General features: G+C 36.8%; 1 protein-coding gene across 14 annotated transcripts in view; it reads left to right on the forward strand.

Annotated features, from left to right (window-relative positions):
- The window catches only part of Pphln1 (periphilin 1), a 148,045-nt gene that overhangs the window by 98,918 nt on the left and 31,527 nt on the right, over nt 1-17,600 (forward strand). The gene's annotated exons all lie outside the window — the stretch shown is intronic.

Below are 17,600 nucleotides of genomic sequence, written 5' to 3' on the forward strand. Positions count from 1 at the left end.
AGAATTCAATTTAATAACTCAAAAGTGTTATAAATGAGACCATAAAATCAATTGCTTTAGTGATATAGAAAGAAATACTATTGTACCATCTAAGATGTCTTTTCTCCTTGTTTCATTAAATCAGTGTGTTCAGATATATTATAAAAATAAAGTACAATATCCAGTTTTTTGACATTGTCTATACACTAGGTCTGTTGTTCAATGGTTGAGTTCCAAGAAAGCCATTAACTTGAAACAGTGTTACAATAGAAATACACTGAACCTCCATGTCAAAATTCATTTTAGTGCTAAATGTCTAGAAATGCAGCATTTCCTTCAGGAACTCACTTTTTGAGAGAAAGAGAGAGATAGACACACAGACAGACAGTGACAGACTTGGCTATGCAGTTTGTCTGGCCTCAAACTTGAAACAATCCTCCGACCTCAACCTCCCAAGTGCTGGGATTACAGTCTGGTACCACCATGCTTGGCCCTTGAGGAATTTATGCTTGGGTTTTCTTGTATAGGAAATATTTAACTAAAATTGTTCTTTTTTGCGGTGATACTTTCCCAGAGATAAATTTCAGAATGGTTTCATCCTTTGTGGTACTTGTACCATTTTAAGTATGGTTCTTGTAAAGTTTATTATTTGGAGAGATTGGAGACGATTTCTACATTACGTACATTAGATAAGTTCTACCTATGTATTCTTACTGTGATATAACTAACATATAATAAAATGTATTATGTCAGTTGGATGAGTTTTGACAGTTGCAACAGAATGTGTTACTCAAATATATGTATGAAAATCTTTTCACTCGATTTCACTAAGTATAATATAAATAAATATAGGACTTACAATTACGTTCATGTCTTTCTAAGAATGTGTTCTGCTTTGCTGTAATTTTGTCTTCCAGTAAACTGCATTCTAGGTCATAACATAATAAAATTACAAAATTTCAAAAGCATAAGAGATGATGCTGTGAGGAAATAGTTTATTCTTATCCCCAAATTTACTCTTCTGCCATATAGGTTGACATGTTATACATACAGTGTACATACTTGTATATGTACACGTACAGACAGACGTATGTATGTGAGCTGGTTTTCGTGGCACACACGTGCAATCCCAGTACTTGGGAGGCAGAGGCAGGAGGAATATCATGATTTTGAGGCCAACCTGAGCTATACAGTGAGTTCAAGACCACCCTGGACTACACAGTGAAATCCTCAGAATACTAAGAGAAAGACAGACAGACATACGTATCTGGACCAGAGTTGATCCTGAATAACTGAAATTAGACTCGATGTGTAGGTATGTCTCCTTCCTTTACATATGAGTGGAGACTAGACTGTGTCCCCTGTTCATACTCTTAGAGTGATCCGGCTTGCAGATCAATCCGTGGGGTATTCCTGGAGGCGGAATAGGGATTAAATAAAAGACATAGGGGAGACAAAGAGAGATGGAAGCAAGTCGAGATAATCCGATCAAGCCTCCGTTTATTCAGGAAGTGATCACATCTTTTATAGGCCAAGGGCGGGAGGTGGGACAGGAAGAGGCTAAGGGGATGAATACAACAGGGTCACTGTCATATCTGGGTACATGACGTAAGCAGGAGAGGATTATGGTTAATGTAGGCAGACGCAGTGCCTATAGGAGAGAGAGGGAGGCAGCAATGGACTGTTGCTCGGCTCCCTACATTACAGGTTACATATAAGTCCTTTATTAATAGAAACTTACCTTCTTGTGAACCATATTCTAAAATACAGTTGCTCTGATTCGTCCATAAAGATATGTTTATTTTTTTTTTATAAGCATAGATTACATTTAGAATGAGCTGTTCTAGGAGACTTTGATCCAGTACTATGGATGTTACATGCCTGTGTGTGTGCTTTGTAAAGCACTGTGCAGGTTTTCAGTACTGCTTAGCAAGTCTTTGGAGTTCCTGTCCAGTAGAATCCAGAGTTCATGGATTCTGAGTTTGTGTTTTGAAGCATCTGCCATGATTCTTTTGCTGAGTAAGACTTGAAATAATGCAAGTACAGAGTCTGTAAAGCATATTAATTTCTGTCTTGTACTATTTATTTTTCTTCAAAATTAGGAAATGAATCTAATTAATAAAATTTAAACGATTCTAGGGCTATGCCTGAATTCATGTTGCTCAGGCTGGTCTTGACTTGCTGGGTCCAAGCTTCCTTATAATTGGGAAGGTAAATGTACACTGTGCATGGTGTACAATGCATTGTGTGGCATTCTTCAGAAAAAACAAAAAATAAGAAAGTAAAAAATGTATCTCTGCTGCCACTGGTAGACAGTGTCGGCCGACAGAGACCAGATACATGTGCATTAATCCCAGTAAGCTTGCACCCCGATTTCCACTGAAGTTCAGGCTGGAACCAGTCCACCTAGCCCACTGCTGTTCCTGTGTCCATTGTGGGCTTGAGCTTCAGATGGAGCTGGCAGCCATTGAGAGGATTGAGCTCAGTTGACCTCTCTCCAAGATGTCCCTGGCCAACCCCCTGTGTTGTGGGAGATCCTAACGGGACCCTCATCAGCCAGTGCAGCCCACTGCCTCCCCTGTTCTCCTCCACTGGTGCCTCACCCCACAGAATCCTGTGGCATCATTAGCAGTCTGTGCTGGTCTGTAGGTTCGAGCCACCCGTCCCTTGCAGGGACCAGGAAGAAGGCCCCACCTGCCCCCTTGTTTTTTCCTTGAAATCTTTGTCTTCCCTCTCCCTGTGGGCTTCAGTTCTTGCTTCAGATCCTTCCTGAGCCCCAGGGATCTACTTCCCCTCCCTGTTCTCTTTTTCCTATTGCTGTATTCCAGTGTCTGAACACCAAATCTTTCCAATCTGCTCACCACCCCTGCTTCCTCCCGGAATCCCTCATGTGACAGTCTTCAGGTTACAGAAAATTATTGTTGTAGAGAGAAAAGTTCATGTCTCTCCACGTTTAGAGGACAATAACTACTAAAAAAAAAAATACTTCAGAATCATTTAAGAAACCTCTTTGGCTCCCTTTATAACACATTTCTACTAAAATACTATTTTATGAAAATGTTTATATTTCTTATGTATAGAAAAAGATGATTGTTTTTTGTTTATCTTACAATTTATAGTTAAATGTAGATAAGAAAATTTTAGAGAGGATGCTGTCCATTTTTGAACATAAAGAATATAAAGAAAACCTTCAGACACTTGATGAAGAGGTTACAAGCATTGTCTTTTTTTGTTTTTTTCCTTTGAGACAGAGTCTTGCTATGCAGTTCAAGCAGATCTTGAACTCACTTTGTAGCCTAGACTGACATCAAACTCATAATGATCCTCCTGCCTCAGCCTCCTGAGTGCTCTGAGTACAAGTGTGCATCACCACACTGGACAGCATTTTATCTATTACAGTCACCTTTGTTACTAGCCTTATATGTTAAAAAGTTTTCTTTCTTAGCTCTTTCCTTTTTGTATATACTAGAGTTTTAACAACAAAAATTTTAGGTATTTTGAATTTTTTAGCTCTTTGTATTAAGATTTCTGATATAGAATATATTTATAAAAACCCTCAAATGCAACACTGTTATGCATTAGTGAGGGATTGGTGTTTAAGTTAATGTGTGGTGTACATTTCCTTCTGTGAATAAAATATTACATGTAATGAGTATTTGAGCTTTGGCCCTCTACTCCTGCAGTTTCTAGTTTCTGCTGTTAGCCATAGCCATCATAACCTGATGATTCCCAGTATTCTCATTAGCTCTTACTCTCTTTCAACACATTTAGGGTATTTTTGTTTTACTTTAAAGAGTTTAGAAGGATTAGTCAACTGTACAGTTGTCTAGAAAACGTTAAGTTGTCATAAATGTAAAAGAGAATCGGGCTTTAGTCTGTGATACATAAAATGAAGTTCCTTTCAAATTAGACCAGCTATATCTCTTGTTGCAAGTACATTTTCTAGGCATTTTGTATTAATGTTTTGTTTGTTTGTTTGTTTTTTCTGAGACAGGGTCTCACTGTGTATTTCAGGTTGGCCTTGAACTCACTGTGGAACTAAGGCCATTCTGGAACTCAAAGTGATCATCCTGCCTCAGTCTCCTGATTGCTGGCATGTGCCACCATACCCAGTTGTTTATCCTTTTTTTTCAGTACAAGCCACAGATGTGCTTTAAAAGCATAGTTTTTACCACTATCTTATTTAGACGTCAGATCTACCCAACTGTATAACATTCACATGTCATTCACCTCTGAAAATTGTGTATTTGTGAAATAAAACAATTTATTTTGGACACATTTAAAATTTTTGAGGTATAATTTACCAAATTCTGTTACTGTTAGTACATTACTATTACTATAGGAATTTGACACTGAAGTAAAGTGTTCATTTTGAGAGATTTACATCAGAAAGTTATCTCCATAAGATAAATAGCATTCTTTGAAATTAAGTATCTTAGCCACTAAGCTTAAGAGTTATTTTATACCTAATATTGGTCCATACGTATGAAGCAGTGTTTTTGTTACAAGATTATTTTTATATAAAGTATACACAGTACAAATAACAATTCTTATATGAATCATACTGAACGTGGTACAAATACTATAGTGGATGAGACCTTGGACCTTTTTTGGGGGGGGGATATATCACTGCATTTTTAGTAAAGGTGTTTCCAGTAGAAAAAGCCCAAGCATAAACTTCATTTCCTTCTCCTTCTCCATCTCCTTCTCCTGTATCTACTATTCTTAGGTAAAGATTTTCTCTGGTTGTTTCAGATTACTGTCCCTTGTTACTTCAGCTGCTGAGAGTCAACATTTTGGTATAGTCTGTAAATACTCTGTCAAGGATGTATAGAAACTGCATGGTATAGTTAACACTGGACGCTTCTGATAGAATTGTGAGAGACTGTGTTGTGGGGGATAGTGGCTGAAAAGATAAGAAGTATGAAATATAAATCCTTTATTTTAAGAATGCGGGGAGAGACCCCCTCCAACACTCTGGGGCGCGACACCCCCCCTCCCCCGTCAGTGATCTCTCTGTGACACACATGGAGTAGAGGCATACATGTAGCTTAGGGTGGGGGTGGTGCCTGAGGGGCATTAGGGATGCACAGGTAGCCCATTGGTATTCTTTTGGCGCCAGAGGTAAATTCCTAGGGGTGGGAGAGATAGGGCCACAGGGTAAATTCCTAGGGGTGGGGGAGATGGAGCTCCTTGGTTCCGCCTGAGGCTTTACTGGCTACAGTGTGCTGTCCAGGCCAAAACTCTTTCATATCCTGTCTTATGATTATTATTATTAGGAAAAGGGGTGGAGATTTCTTTTTTACTGCTTTCTACTGGAAGGGGTCACTGTACTGGGGTCTAGGGGAGTCGACTGGATAACGGTTGATGCCCATGTAGAAGCTGGTGCCAGGTGTTTTAGCCAGGACAGCTTTATCATTGGTGAATGCACGCATGTTAGACTGGAAAAACAGAGACAAGATGTTATGAGGAGGCATGGCGCAATCATATTTAAGAACCCAGGTGAGGTAGAAGGAAAGGATCCTTTGATTTAGATATGTCATTTTATCAGGACCATGTTGAGGTAGAATCATTGCCACAGTAAGGTAGAATTCTGAAAAATAAGTGTGGGGTTAGGAGGAGTGAAGTTATGAGAGGTGATTACTCCCCCATCTGAAAGGGTAAAAGTTAAGATGGGAGGTAGGTAAGGCTTGTCTCTGGTATGCATGACGTTGGAGTCTTTAGGAAATATTGTTAAAGAGTCTTGCTGTATAAAGAAGAAATTAGAAACCAAATTGGATAACGAAACATGACAACCTGAGAGTCGTGGCTGTGAGGCCTTGGTAAGGCAGAGATGAGTAGGCAAAAGGATGGTTAGATCTAATGCTGGTAGGGCATCACTTAGCCTGAGTGATGCGAAACCAGGATGGCAGTCTGGCAACTTTGGTCACTGTTGAGGTTGCCAAGAATGCCAGGTATGAATTGCTGAAACCTGGTTGTAGTCCTTTGAATGATTTGCTGTAATAGGACTTTAGTAAGTATATCAGCAGTCTCCCTGGTTGTGTGAAAGGCTTTTATGTATCCTGAAAATGTATAAACAAAGTGAGAAGACAAAATTTATCTGTCAGTCTTGACCAGGGTTGTCTGAGAAATTGGTGAATAAGAAAGGAAGGAGGTGGTTTATATCACTGAGGAGAGAGGTTTACTAGCGATAACAGGTGTAAGCTGTTGAGGCCTCAGTGTCTGGGTCAGCCTATATAAACACAAGGGAATAAAAAGCATTTTTAAGATTTAGAAATGTAGAGTTACTGGTGGAGGGGAGATTTGGCACCACTGGGTGGATTGGGAAGAAGCAGTCTTGGACCTGCACAAAATAGGGCCTGTTTGTAAATGGCATAGGTTGACCCTCAATATCCTCTTATAGAGATTGAGGACTTACTATGGCAGCCTGAAAACTCAGGAAGAACTCTATGGCCTCTATGTCCACAAGTATAGAGAATGTCTTACCTGAGACTTTTAGTAGGACTTGGACTCCCAGACGGACACCCATAAAGGGGGCTGTTGTTGGCCCTGAGCCCTGTCAGTCTTCAGCAGCAAGTTTAAGCAGATCTGTTGGTGATGAATCTGGCAGTGTTGGCATTTCCTGTGAGGTCTGGAAGTTAGGATGGCTTACCCACTCTATGGTGGCTAGGACAGTCCAGTAGCCCTGGGGTAAGATCCCAAAGGAACGCCAGGATGGGGCCCTCTCTTGTCCAATGTCTTCTGCTGCATTTGAGACATGGTCCATGGAGGGGGGGCAGGCAGCTCCACCTTGTGTTGGTTTACCTGTCTCAGAACGCCACATGTCACTGTTATCTCTGTGTTGAAAACATAAAAAGCCATATTAAGTCTCTATGGAGTTTGAAGGTCAAGTTTTGCCTTTTTTGTTTAGGATTTGGACTACAGTAGAAGGTATCTGTAGAATTAAGTAAGTATGCAGGAGTCAAATGTATAATCAACAGGGGATTTATAATTTTAGTAATGGCTTCCCGTAAGGAGGGCAAGGTCTAGGGAACTTTAGGAACTGACATGTTATTTATGTCATATATAAGTATCTTTTTATGCTATTAAAATGTTTAATGACATCTGATTTTTGGAGGATGGCCTGTTTAATTAATTTTTACCTTTTTATTTAGGAGAGAAATCAGCTACGGTGTTATTTAATATCAGTTGAATGTAGTTAATTATGGCTTGATGGAGGGCTGAGCCAGGGCAGGCAGACAGGCTGGGAAAGGTTTAAGTTTGGCTTCTGCTGCAGGGTTGGTCTTACTGTTTTGCATATATCAGATAACCCTTGTTTTGGAAAAGAGCTAGTGGTTCCCAGCAAAAGGAATTTATAATTATTTTTTAATTTTAGTTGTTAAACAGGAGATTGGTGACAATACAGTATAATATAGGCAGTAAGCTTAACAGCTTCCAATTAAGATTTTAAAATTTCAGAGCGCTTTCTCTAGTTAGTTAAATGGGGTTAAGTGATTCTAAGTTCATTCAAAGAATTGACAACCTATTGTGTGTGAAAGCACTTCCTATATTGAAAATAACAAGTGGTTGTGGAAGTGTTAAATAATATTTTGCCTGTTTCTTTGCAGTTTTGAAATCTTGACTAATTTTGCATTATTTCTTAGTAATATTTTATAGCAAGTTCATTATATAGAATTAGCTCTAAGGTGTATTTTTACCTTACCTTAAGGTGATAGTATTGGGACCATTTTCTTGTCTGTTTATTTTGACTCCCCCCCCCAACCTCCATTCCTGTTTTTTTGGACATATAAACATTGACTGTGAAATATTTTCCTTGTTTTGGGTGACTGATTTTGCTTTTATATTTCCTCTTCGGCTTTCTTTGTATTTTAGTCTTCCTGGATATAAAATATAGCATAAAAAGATGAATGTTTCTTCCTTGGAGTTATTTGTTCTCCCTTTTGACTCCAAAAATATAAATTATACTAAATCCTATTTTTCCTCTCTGATTCATGTTTAAGATGTAATTCCTGTAATATCTGTTCTCTTAACTATTGTTTAATTCCAGTAAGCCAGGACATGAACTTGTCTGTTACGTATACACCCATGTGCTATGAGGGGTTCCTTGGTCCTTTCAGTTCCTCAGTTCATTTTTAGGAGACTTTGAAAGCACGGCACTTAAAAATCTTGTCTCCATTTAAAAATAACTTGAACATTAGACAGAATTTGATTAGTGTGCTTTTTTGTTGAGCTAATTATACTGTTTTGTTATTAATTTTTCTCCCTTAGTCTTCATTTTCATTTTTGTTTTCTCTGTGGTTTGCTTTCTGGATTTTTAAAAAAGAAACGTTTCCAGGCATTCCTTGGTGTCTCTGAGGGGTTGGTTCTGGGACCCTCTGCAGGTATCAAAATGCAGAGATGCTTAAATTCCTTTATATAAAATAGTCACACTTGACCTCTGTATATCTCTCACGTACTGTAAATCATCTTAAATTGTTTATAATACCTAATTCACTGTAACTTCTATGTAAATAGTTATGATATTGTGCTGATTAAGGAATAATGCTGGGAAAGATTTAAGTTTGTACTCATGAATATTTTTTATTTGAAGTTAGTTGAATCCTAGAATATGGAACCTGAGGATGATTGACTGTATATTTAAGTTGCCTGGAAATGGTCAGCAATCAGAATGTTTGCTTTTACTATTTTGTGCTATTTTTGATGGAGTAGAGAAATATTTAAATCTGACTTTGTATTTACCAGGCTTTTATATATTAGATTGGAATCTTGAAAAGTCCATTTTCTGACCAAGTAACTGATGTCACACTGGAAAAAAAAAGTTCTTTTGGTAATCCTTATATTTTAAGTTGGATTAAAATTGCAATTAACTTTATTAAAGCCAAGAAAGAAAAAAATGACTTTTGCACTGTCATCTATAGTGATTTTTTTCTTACAAGAAGTAAAAGATAAGGCAGATACTGGAGAACTGAGATGTGTATGTTGATAGCTTTATGTTGTTACATTGTCAATTTCTTTGATCTTCAGTGATTATACTGAGGCAAGTGGGACTAGAGTTTTGTACAGATGTCTTTTTAGAATTAATTTGATTGGAAAATAGCCTTTAAAATATTTAATAGTATTTTGGGGGGAGGGCGAGGATATCGTCTCTCATTTTATCTGTTCAGCCTGCTAGGTTGGTAGAAAATATTTATTTATGAAATAATTATTCATGGTATGTGACCATAAAGTTAAAAATTGTTTACATTTCATATTAGCAAATGTACTAGCATCTCCAACCTCCATTTACTAAACTACTTCTTTGTGTCACATTTTTTCTGAACATTTTCCTTAATGTATTACCTTGGTCTTTTGATGTGTATATAACCTTGAATTGTGATGCTTATTTCTGTCTTTAGCATCATTGATTTCTATTGTGGAAAGTGTATAAAAACATCTACACTTAGACATAGGTATATGTGCACAAACACTTCTTATAAGTAATCTGTTATAATCCTTGTTGGGACGTCAGACAGTTTTACAGGGTATTGATTTTTAATGATAGTTCCAATAATTCTGCCTTGAACTTGTATTCTGTTAACATTTTTCATTGCCACCGCTGTTAGAGATCTAAGAGGAAAAAATCTCTTGTTATTTAAAAATTTATTATATTGCATGTGTTTTTCATGTTTGTATTTGTGTTAAAAAATAAAAGATCAGATGATAAGGTGCTAATCCTAAAGATCTTTTATATCTAGAGATTCTTAAACAATCATTTTACTTTAGTATTTTATATAAATACTATAGTACTTTATATACTGTCATAAAGGGAATGTAGTTGGCAGTAGAATTTTCTAAGTTTTATTTAAAAATAGTTTTCTTCACTGAGTTGCTTAGTGAACTCTTATTTGCCAGTGAAAGTTGCATGGGCAATTTCATATCATCTTGCTACTCATGGTTAGTATATGTTGAGCTGTAACTCTGCTTACCTTTGTAGTAGACTGAAAGGAAAATTTCCTGGTTGGTCATATTTGCATTATCCAATGTTCTTAGGTTGGCTCACAGAGAGTATTTGTTTAGCATTTGAATGAATGGAACTGAAAGGCTTAGTTGTGTCAAGCTATCTCGCTGTGCACTTAGCTAATTCCTGCTCGTGAAGGTTAACACTTACAGTAAGCCGTCTTGGATCTTGCCCTTCCAGTGGAGAGGGAAGAGAAGCACAACTATCTTCATTCATCTGGTTGCGAAAATGCAGGCAGGTTTTATGGTTATTAACGTATTTAAGATGGAAAGGGTTTTTCAAAAACAGGACTAAAATTTTTGGAGAGGACTTACACAAAAGATTATTCATTCTAATTAGCTCTTCATCGCAACCTATGGAGGAGGAGATAATTATTTTAAAACATTACTCTTGTCATCTATAGTTTTGTTTTAAAGAATGAAAAACAATAAAAGTGACACAGAATTCCAAAACAAGATGATAGGAAATTAACAATGATTATTATATTGCAAATTATTATCTTCTGTATAGTTGCTCAGATTACCAGATATATAGGCATGCAAAATTGATCAAACAGTATAAATACTAACTGTTCCTTTTCATTTCTTTTTGTCATATTTTGTCTCTTTGTAATTCTTACATTGTAGGTATCTTATTGAGAACTATCTTAGCTCTTCAGTTGTTTAATTTATTGTTTAATCCATACACTGAGTTATTATTTTCTATTTGAGAGCTCAGTTTTCATGACAAATATGCCTAGAAATGGATTTTATGCTCATATTTTCTTTTTCTCATTTAAAAATATTTTATATACTCTTAAATGATCGTTTTAATATCTGAAGTCTGAGGACTTTAACTGTTGGTTTTCTTCTGGCACTTGCTCACAGTCGCAGTTTTTGTGTCTGTTTGTATTGGAATTGTTATATTTGAAACCTTAATTACATGTGAATTCTGAGGGGAAACTACTTGTCTTCATCTTAGGACCCAGGCCTAGTTCTAGACCTGCAGTGTTTTCTAACTCTCTCTCCCCATTCCTCCCTGGCTCTTTGGGCACCCATTGGGGTGATTAGTTTCTCACTTTAGTTTCTTTTCTTTATTGATGCCTACCGACTATACCCCCTGCTTAAAGAACTTAGCTATGTTTTGAAAGCTGTGTGTTTCTAAGTGTTTTGAAGCAAGGAAAATTTCTGAGCCATATAGTGTATTATGTTTAAAAAGCTGAAGTAATTTGTTCAGATTTATAGTAGAAGTGATAACAACAGTGACTGCTTTGTTGTTGTTGTTGTTGTTACTACTTTTCTAATATGCTTCTTTGCTTTGAAACTGAGATTTTAAAATCAGTTTCAGTTATGGTTGCCAAAAAAACCTTCACTGTGGAAGTAACATTTGATTAGACCCTTAAATTCAAGTAGATTTCTTAGAAATAGATTGTAAAAAAGATTCTAAGTAAGGGTGAATGGCATGAGCGTAAATAGGAAAATTGGAAACTATAGGAAATAACCACAAGGATTAGTGTGGATAAGACCATATCTTACATGCACAATTTTAGCTCTGCTTATTTCCTCTTTTTTCTCCCTGTCAACATTTATTGCAGTGACTTCATATAGTGGATGTTATTCAAAGATGTTTACTGTGACAGATGAGGAGCCCACATAGTTAGGACTACTGAGTTTGGGAACTGTGTCCTGGTGTTGGTACAGCAGCTTTGGAATAAGTATTCTGTGTCAGCCCTGACAGGTACAGTGTAATTTAGTTGTGGCGCTAACCCCCTGGAGTTGGCACATACTCCACAACTAAAAGGGCAGAGTTGGCAGCAAGATTGTTTTTAATTCAGATGCCTCACTCAGGGTTCCAGGTTCACTTATTGTTGTTGTTGTTTTTTTTTTGATAACAGGGATCGAACTCAGGATGACGCGCTTGCAAGGCACGCCCTTATGCCACTGAGCTAAATCCCCTGTCCCTCTAAGTTTTCTCATGCGTCTGCTAAACTGTATGAATCTATGGGTTCCCATAACCCCCCTTAAGGTTGAGAGTACACTAGAACAACTCACAGAAGTCACAGAATCTTTATACCTACGATTACATTTTTAATACAAGAGATACAGAACAGGAAAGAGTATTTGTTCCATTCTTCAGATAATATACTACAATTCATTCAGTTCTTGTACTTCTGTTTAACTCACTAAGACTCCACAAGTTAAATGGCGTTACAGAAACCAAGAATGAAAATCAGTGTAATTATAGACTACATTTCACTGAAATTTGTTGTTAGAAAAGAGATTGTATGTAGCTACCCAGGATAGTTACATAGAGATATGTGGGTTGAAGACAGATTTTCTTTCTTTCTTTTTTTTTGTCTTTTTCATTTTCATCATTACTGGGGATCGAACTAACGACCGCCTGCTTGCAAGGAGGTGCTTATGCCGCTGAGCTAAATCCCCAGCCCCCAGATTTTGTTTTTTTGAAATGACAGAAAAAAGTGTTTGAATTCTGAGGGTAGGTTTTGAACATGTGAGTATTAGGTTCAGGGTGTATTTTGTGAATCATTTTGACTGTACAGAAATGTTCTGGTAACTTTTAAGTAATGAATGAGTACCTGAATTAGGTTAATGATGTCAGAATTATAGAACAAGTATATGAGAGTGAGACAGAATGAATATTTTGTAGTATTTGTGTAATGAATAAGTGTTTTATGAGGGAAACTGAAGATACAGGTGACTGATTGGTGAAGCAAGAAGAGCCAGCAGTAATACAGATAGTGAGAGACCGAGAGTTCAGAGAAACTTTAGGAAACCAGGGATAAAGAGAATAAAGCAGCAGCATTTTTGAGAGGGAAAGAAGATAAGTTGGAAAAGAGGCAATTTCGCTAAGAGTAGTGGGAAACTAGATAGGGACAGGAGAGTCCTATCAGCACTTGGACTTCCTGAATTGGGTGTCGAAGGGTCTGGAATGCCCCACATGTTCTGTGTTGATACGGAAGTCAGCAAGAGAGATTAAAGAGTTCACATTGGATCAAATAATTGCAGTCTTGGCCCTTTCCCAACAATTCACTGCATCTTTTGAAGAAAAGTAGAAAAGGCAATCTAATGTAATTACAGTTGACCAAGTAAGAACACTGACTCATAGTAAATCAGATGCTCACTGATAACATGGTGATAATGCTGATTTTTATTGGGAAAAGTCCATAATGCCAATTTTGTTTGTTTTAGCCTTTAATTCAGTTATATGCCAGAGAATTTGACATGATGCTCAGGTTCTTAAGTAACTAGGTCATGCATGTTGAAAATTAAAGAGGTAGTCAGGCTGGGTGTGGTGGCCTATGCCTGTAATCCTAGCATCAACAGTGTAGTCCTCACTGTATGTAGTTCCCCCATCACTGAAGCTACTTTCTTTTGTAACACTTAGTATGATTATGTTCACATTGATTATTAAAAAAATTATCTTATTATATCCAAATAAAATGCACGTTTTGTCTAACAAGAAAAGAACTCTGCGTACAGACTTTGACCGTAGTGGGCCTTCTAATGTTTATTGAATGACTGGATGGTTTCTGAGTATTAAGTAGTATACTTTTTATGTGTTTTGTCACATAGCCTTCAAAAAACTACCATGAGCTAAAGTACTGTGATATTATAATTCCCATGAAAATGTAAGAAATTATACCTGTGGTGATTCTTTTGTGTTGTTTCCTTTTGTGGCAAATTTGTGGATATAAAGCGCTCATATTCTAGAGTCATGTAACAGTTGATTCTTACTGTGCAAAGTAGTTGAATTTCACTTGCAATTACATCAGAACGTAGGGATTTGAAGGCTAAAGAAAACGCCTTAGGTTTAACCTGATTTTCATTTGGGTAGCTCAAATTGTGTCCAGAATGTGAGAAGAATGGTTGCTGCTGCTTCGAACAGAGATATAGTACACTGTTGTCAGAATTTGACTGTTAAAGTTGTATTTAGGTGGTTCCAGTTTAACATGACTTCTTTTGTCTGTAAAACTAACTGCCATCTAGAAAAAAACAGAATGCAGAATACAGCTGCTACCCATTTGCATTCTGTGGAATAAGTAGTGGGTTGAATCACTGGATTCAGTGTTTGAGGAAAAAAGATTCTGGAGTTTTCCTGTGACACCTACATATTGGAGATAGGCAGAACTGGAAAATTTCCCTTTCATTTCACATATGTTTACATTTTTTTTTTACATGTGTGTACATTTTAATGAGTGCTTTATGTTACTAATACAATTCTTTTGACTCGTTAAGTAGTGCCATTTTCTGGATTGGTTTTGTTGATTTTATGTGTGTTTTGTTTTTAAGGATAGTATAGTTTTAGATACTTTAAAACTTGTCTCTGCATAGTAGTATTTAAAAGCCTTTGATGTTTAATTTTAGTGGCGAACACTCTCTGAATGGACTGTGACACAGGCGATTTCTGAGTGAATTTACCCTCTTCCTATGTCACTGTCTCGTATTTTTTTTTTTTTTCCCTTTGTACTGGAGATCGAACTCAAATACCTAGCCGTAAGCATCTCATAAGGAAAAGAATTTTAGACCAAATATTACCTGAACTCATCAAAAAGTTGTCACAAAATAATAGACTTGTTAGTCTATCTAATAGCAATCAGGTGGCTCAGCTGGAATATAATCTGTGCTTTAAATTAGAAGAAATACTTTGCTGAGCAAACTACCAGTAAGATCCTGTATATATCTTTATATATATGAAGAAAATTATAATAATATATTTGAAAGTAATAACATTATAATTCCCTTTCTGTTTTCCTTTTTTTTTTTTTTTTTCTCTCCAGTATTGGGCACTGAACTCCTAAGTCTTCATACCGAGCTACACTATCACTATCCTTTTTTAATATTTTAAGATAGGCTCGATGAATTGCCCAGTCGGGCTTTGAATTTATAATCCCCCTCCCAGAGTGCTGGCATTATTATAGGTATGTGTCATCACATCTGACTGTTCCTTTCAAAGTACTGATTTGGGCATTCAGTATTTTGAAGTGACTCTATAGTATAAGCTTTCCTCCCTTGGTTTCCAGAACATGTTTTCTATAATAAACTTCTTTTTGTAATACTAAATCTATTGTAAGTTTCATTATGATATAAATTTGATCTGGGGACATTATTGAAGACACTGTTTGAATAGCTTTATTCACTGATCTCAAAAAATTTGTATATAATATCAATTGGATACCATATACAAATGGTAGAATGGTCAGAATGTAAACTTTGAACCTAGGCCAAAATGTTTGATTTTAGAATTTTAGAGTTAACCACAGATAATTAAAGAACCATTTTGTTCCAAGGTGTATATTAAATGTGAGGGGATTACCAACAAAAGGAAAGAAAGAATTTGCCATCAACATGATAGGAGAAGCAGGGCTGGATGCATATTTCATTTGTTGAACTTGTACCTAACATGTATGAGGTCATAGGTTTGATCCTTAGTGCTGGGGGATGGGTAGTAGCAGGATGGATGGAAAGAAAACTTGATCAAGAGAAACTTTGTAGAAGATGTTTTCAAAAGTTATGAGAAAATTAAGTAAAAAAGCAAGTGAGACTGATGATTTATGAATGCAGAAAAGTACTTTAAAAAATGATAGTGATAGCATGCTGGTGGGCGTGGTTAAATTTCAGTAGTTAGACATTTTATGCATGCATGCATGCTAAGGTTTTATTAAAGGATTTAGTTGAATCAGATCTTGGAAACTGGAGCAAACACATTGTGAAGTTCCTTTTCCTTCTAGGAATATGGTGCCTGTGAGTAGGAAGGATTAGGCCACAAGCAAAACTGATAGAAAAGAGGCTGCTGTGTTCCAGCAGGGCTGTATACTTGGGCAAATGTTTGCATCGTAAGTACAGAAAGAATAAAGCAAAGGGTGCAAAACAGAGTCCATTCACCCTTTTGACACCCCTGAGAGCATGTTTACAGTTCTCTTTAAAATACTAGGGTAATTGAGAGTTAACTTTTACAAATGATTTAGTCACCTGCCTTGCAAGCGGGTGGTCGTGAGTTCAGTCCCCGGTACCGATCAAACAAACAAACAAACAAAAAAATGATTTAGTGTTTACTCAGGAAATAAGTCATAGTTATAAATAATAATTTGGAGACTTTTAAATGTGCAGTGTGAGTAACACTGACTCTTTGAGATCCAAACATTAAATTTATGGGTTTTTATTGTCTTAGGACATTGCATGGGTATGAGGAGAATAGCTTAATGCATTTTTTAGGATGTGTTTATTCGAAAAACCCCTTTCTGTGTTGTATCTACAGAAGCATATTGTAATCTTGCTTGAACTGAGGTCAAAGGGGAAAAGGCAATACTGTTTCTTTTAGCCCATGTAGTAAGGTCTTTTGACCGATATTTATGTGACCCAATCAAATGTTCAGCTTTACTAATCTAAATGAAAGATTTTATTTGTGGTTTTCCCTGTTAGTCTTACTCCAAATTTACTCATAATTCCAGTCTTAATGATTTTGTTATCCAAAAAAGTTAGCAATGTTTAAAATCAATAGCTCAACTTTTAAAAATTCATTTTAATAAATGTACCATATAATAATATTGTGTTGCAAAGTTTATTAGGTCCATAGAATTTTATAATTATAATACTACTATTTTTGCCCTCTTACACCCATTGAATTCAAGGCTTGCACTTGCTAAACAAGTGTCCTTCTAAGGAACTCTATAGCCTCAGTCCTTATACTACTTTTAATATATTTTGTACTATATTTCCTAATTTTAAAATATCTATTCTATTTGTTAGCTATGGATGATTCCTTTCTCTGGAAATGAAAGCTTGTCTTGGAATTCAGAATGGCAGTATTATGTTTTTTGGTTGAAAAGTCCCTCTGTAATAGAAAAATGGTTAAGTAGACAGATAATTTTATTTCCCACATTTATCTGTGATGAGCTGGTGGCAGATTTGTTACTTTTTCCCCCAGTAGGAGTAATGAAAGCTGGATTTTCAGTGGATTCTCTAACGATTGATGATTGTTTACTTTTCAGCAGAGAAATTATAACATGTTTTAATGTTAGATGAAGGATCATGAAGCATCTTTAATTGACCGGCAGTTACATGGTAGAGACAAAAACAGATTGGTCCATTTCCCTGGCATTCCAGCCCTTGTTAAAGCACTGCTTGGGCAGATGTGCTGCTTTGCAGGCTGGATTACACTGGCCTGCTGCTGCTCCCAGGTTGCCACCAACCGGAAGCTGGCTGATGTCCATCCCACCTGGAGCAGGTCATCATAGGTACCTGGAGAACGCGCAGAGTACCATTATCGGTGAAAGAGGAAGTATGAAAGCCCTCAAGGGTTCAGGTTGAAACAAGACTGAAACCACATCTGAAACGTCTGCCTGGAAGCCCACAAGGCCCTGGGTTTGTCTTTCTCAGCGTTCCTTTTCTATTCCTCTTTCCCTACCCTCCCAGCCTCTTTTTCTGTATTCCTGACAGTGGTAGCATTACAAACCCAACTTCATAAGCTAATAAGCATTGGAATTCACCTGTATCACCATGATCCTTAAATTTTACTTTTGTTTTTTTCTTTTAGAGAAAGGGTCTCTCTATGCAGTTCTGGCTGGCCTTGAGCTCTCTTTGTAGGCTAGGCTGGTCTCAAACTCCCAACGATCCTCCTGCCTCAG

Source organism: Cavia porcellus, unplaced genomic scaffold (genome assembly GCF_034190915.1).
Source record: "Cavia porcellus strain 051 isolate PalLab524CR breed Dunkin Hartley unplaced genomic scaffold, mCavPor4.1 scaffold_8, whole genome shotgun sequence".
In the NCBI taxonomy this organism is placed as follows: Eukaryota; Metazoa; Chordata; class Mammalia; order Rodentia; family Caviidae; genus Cavia; species Cavia porcellus.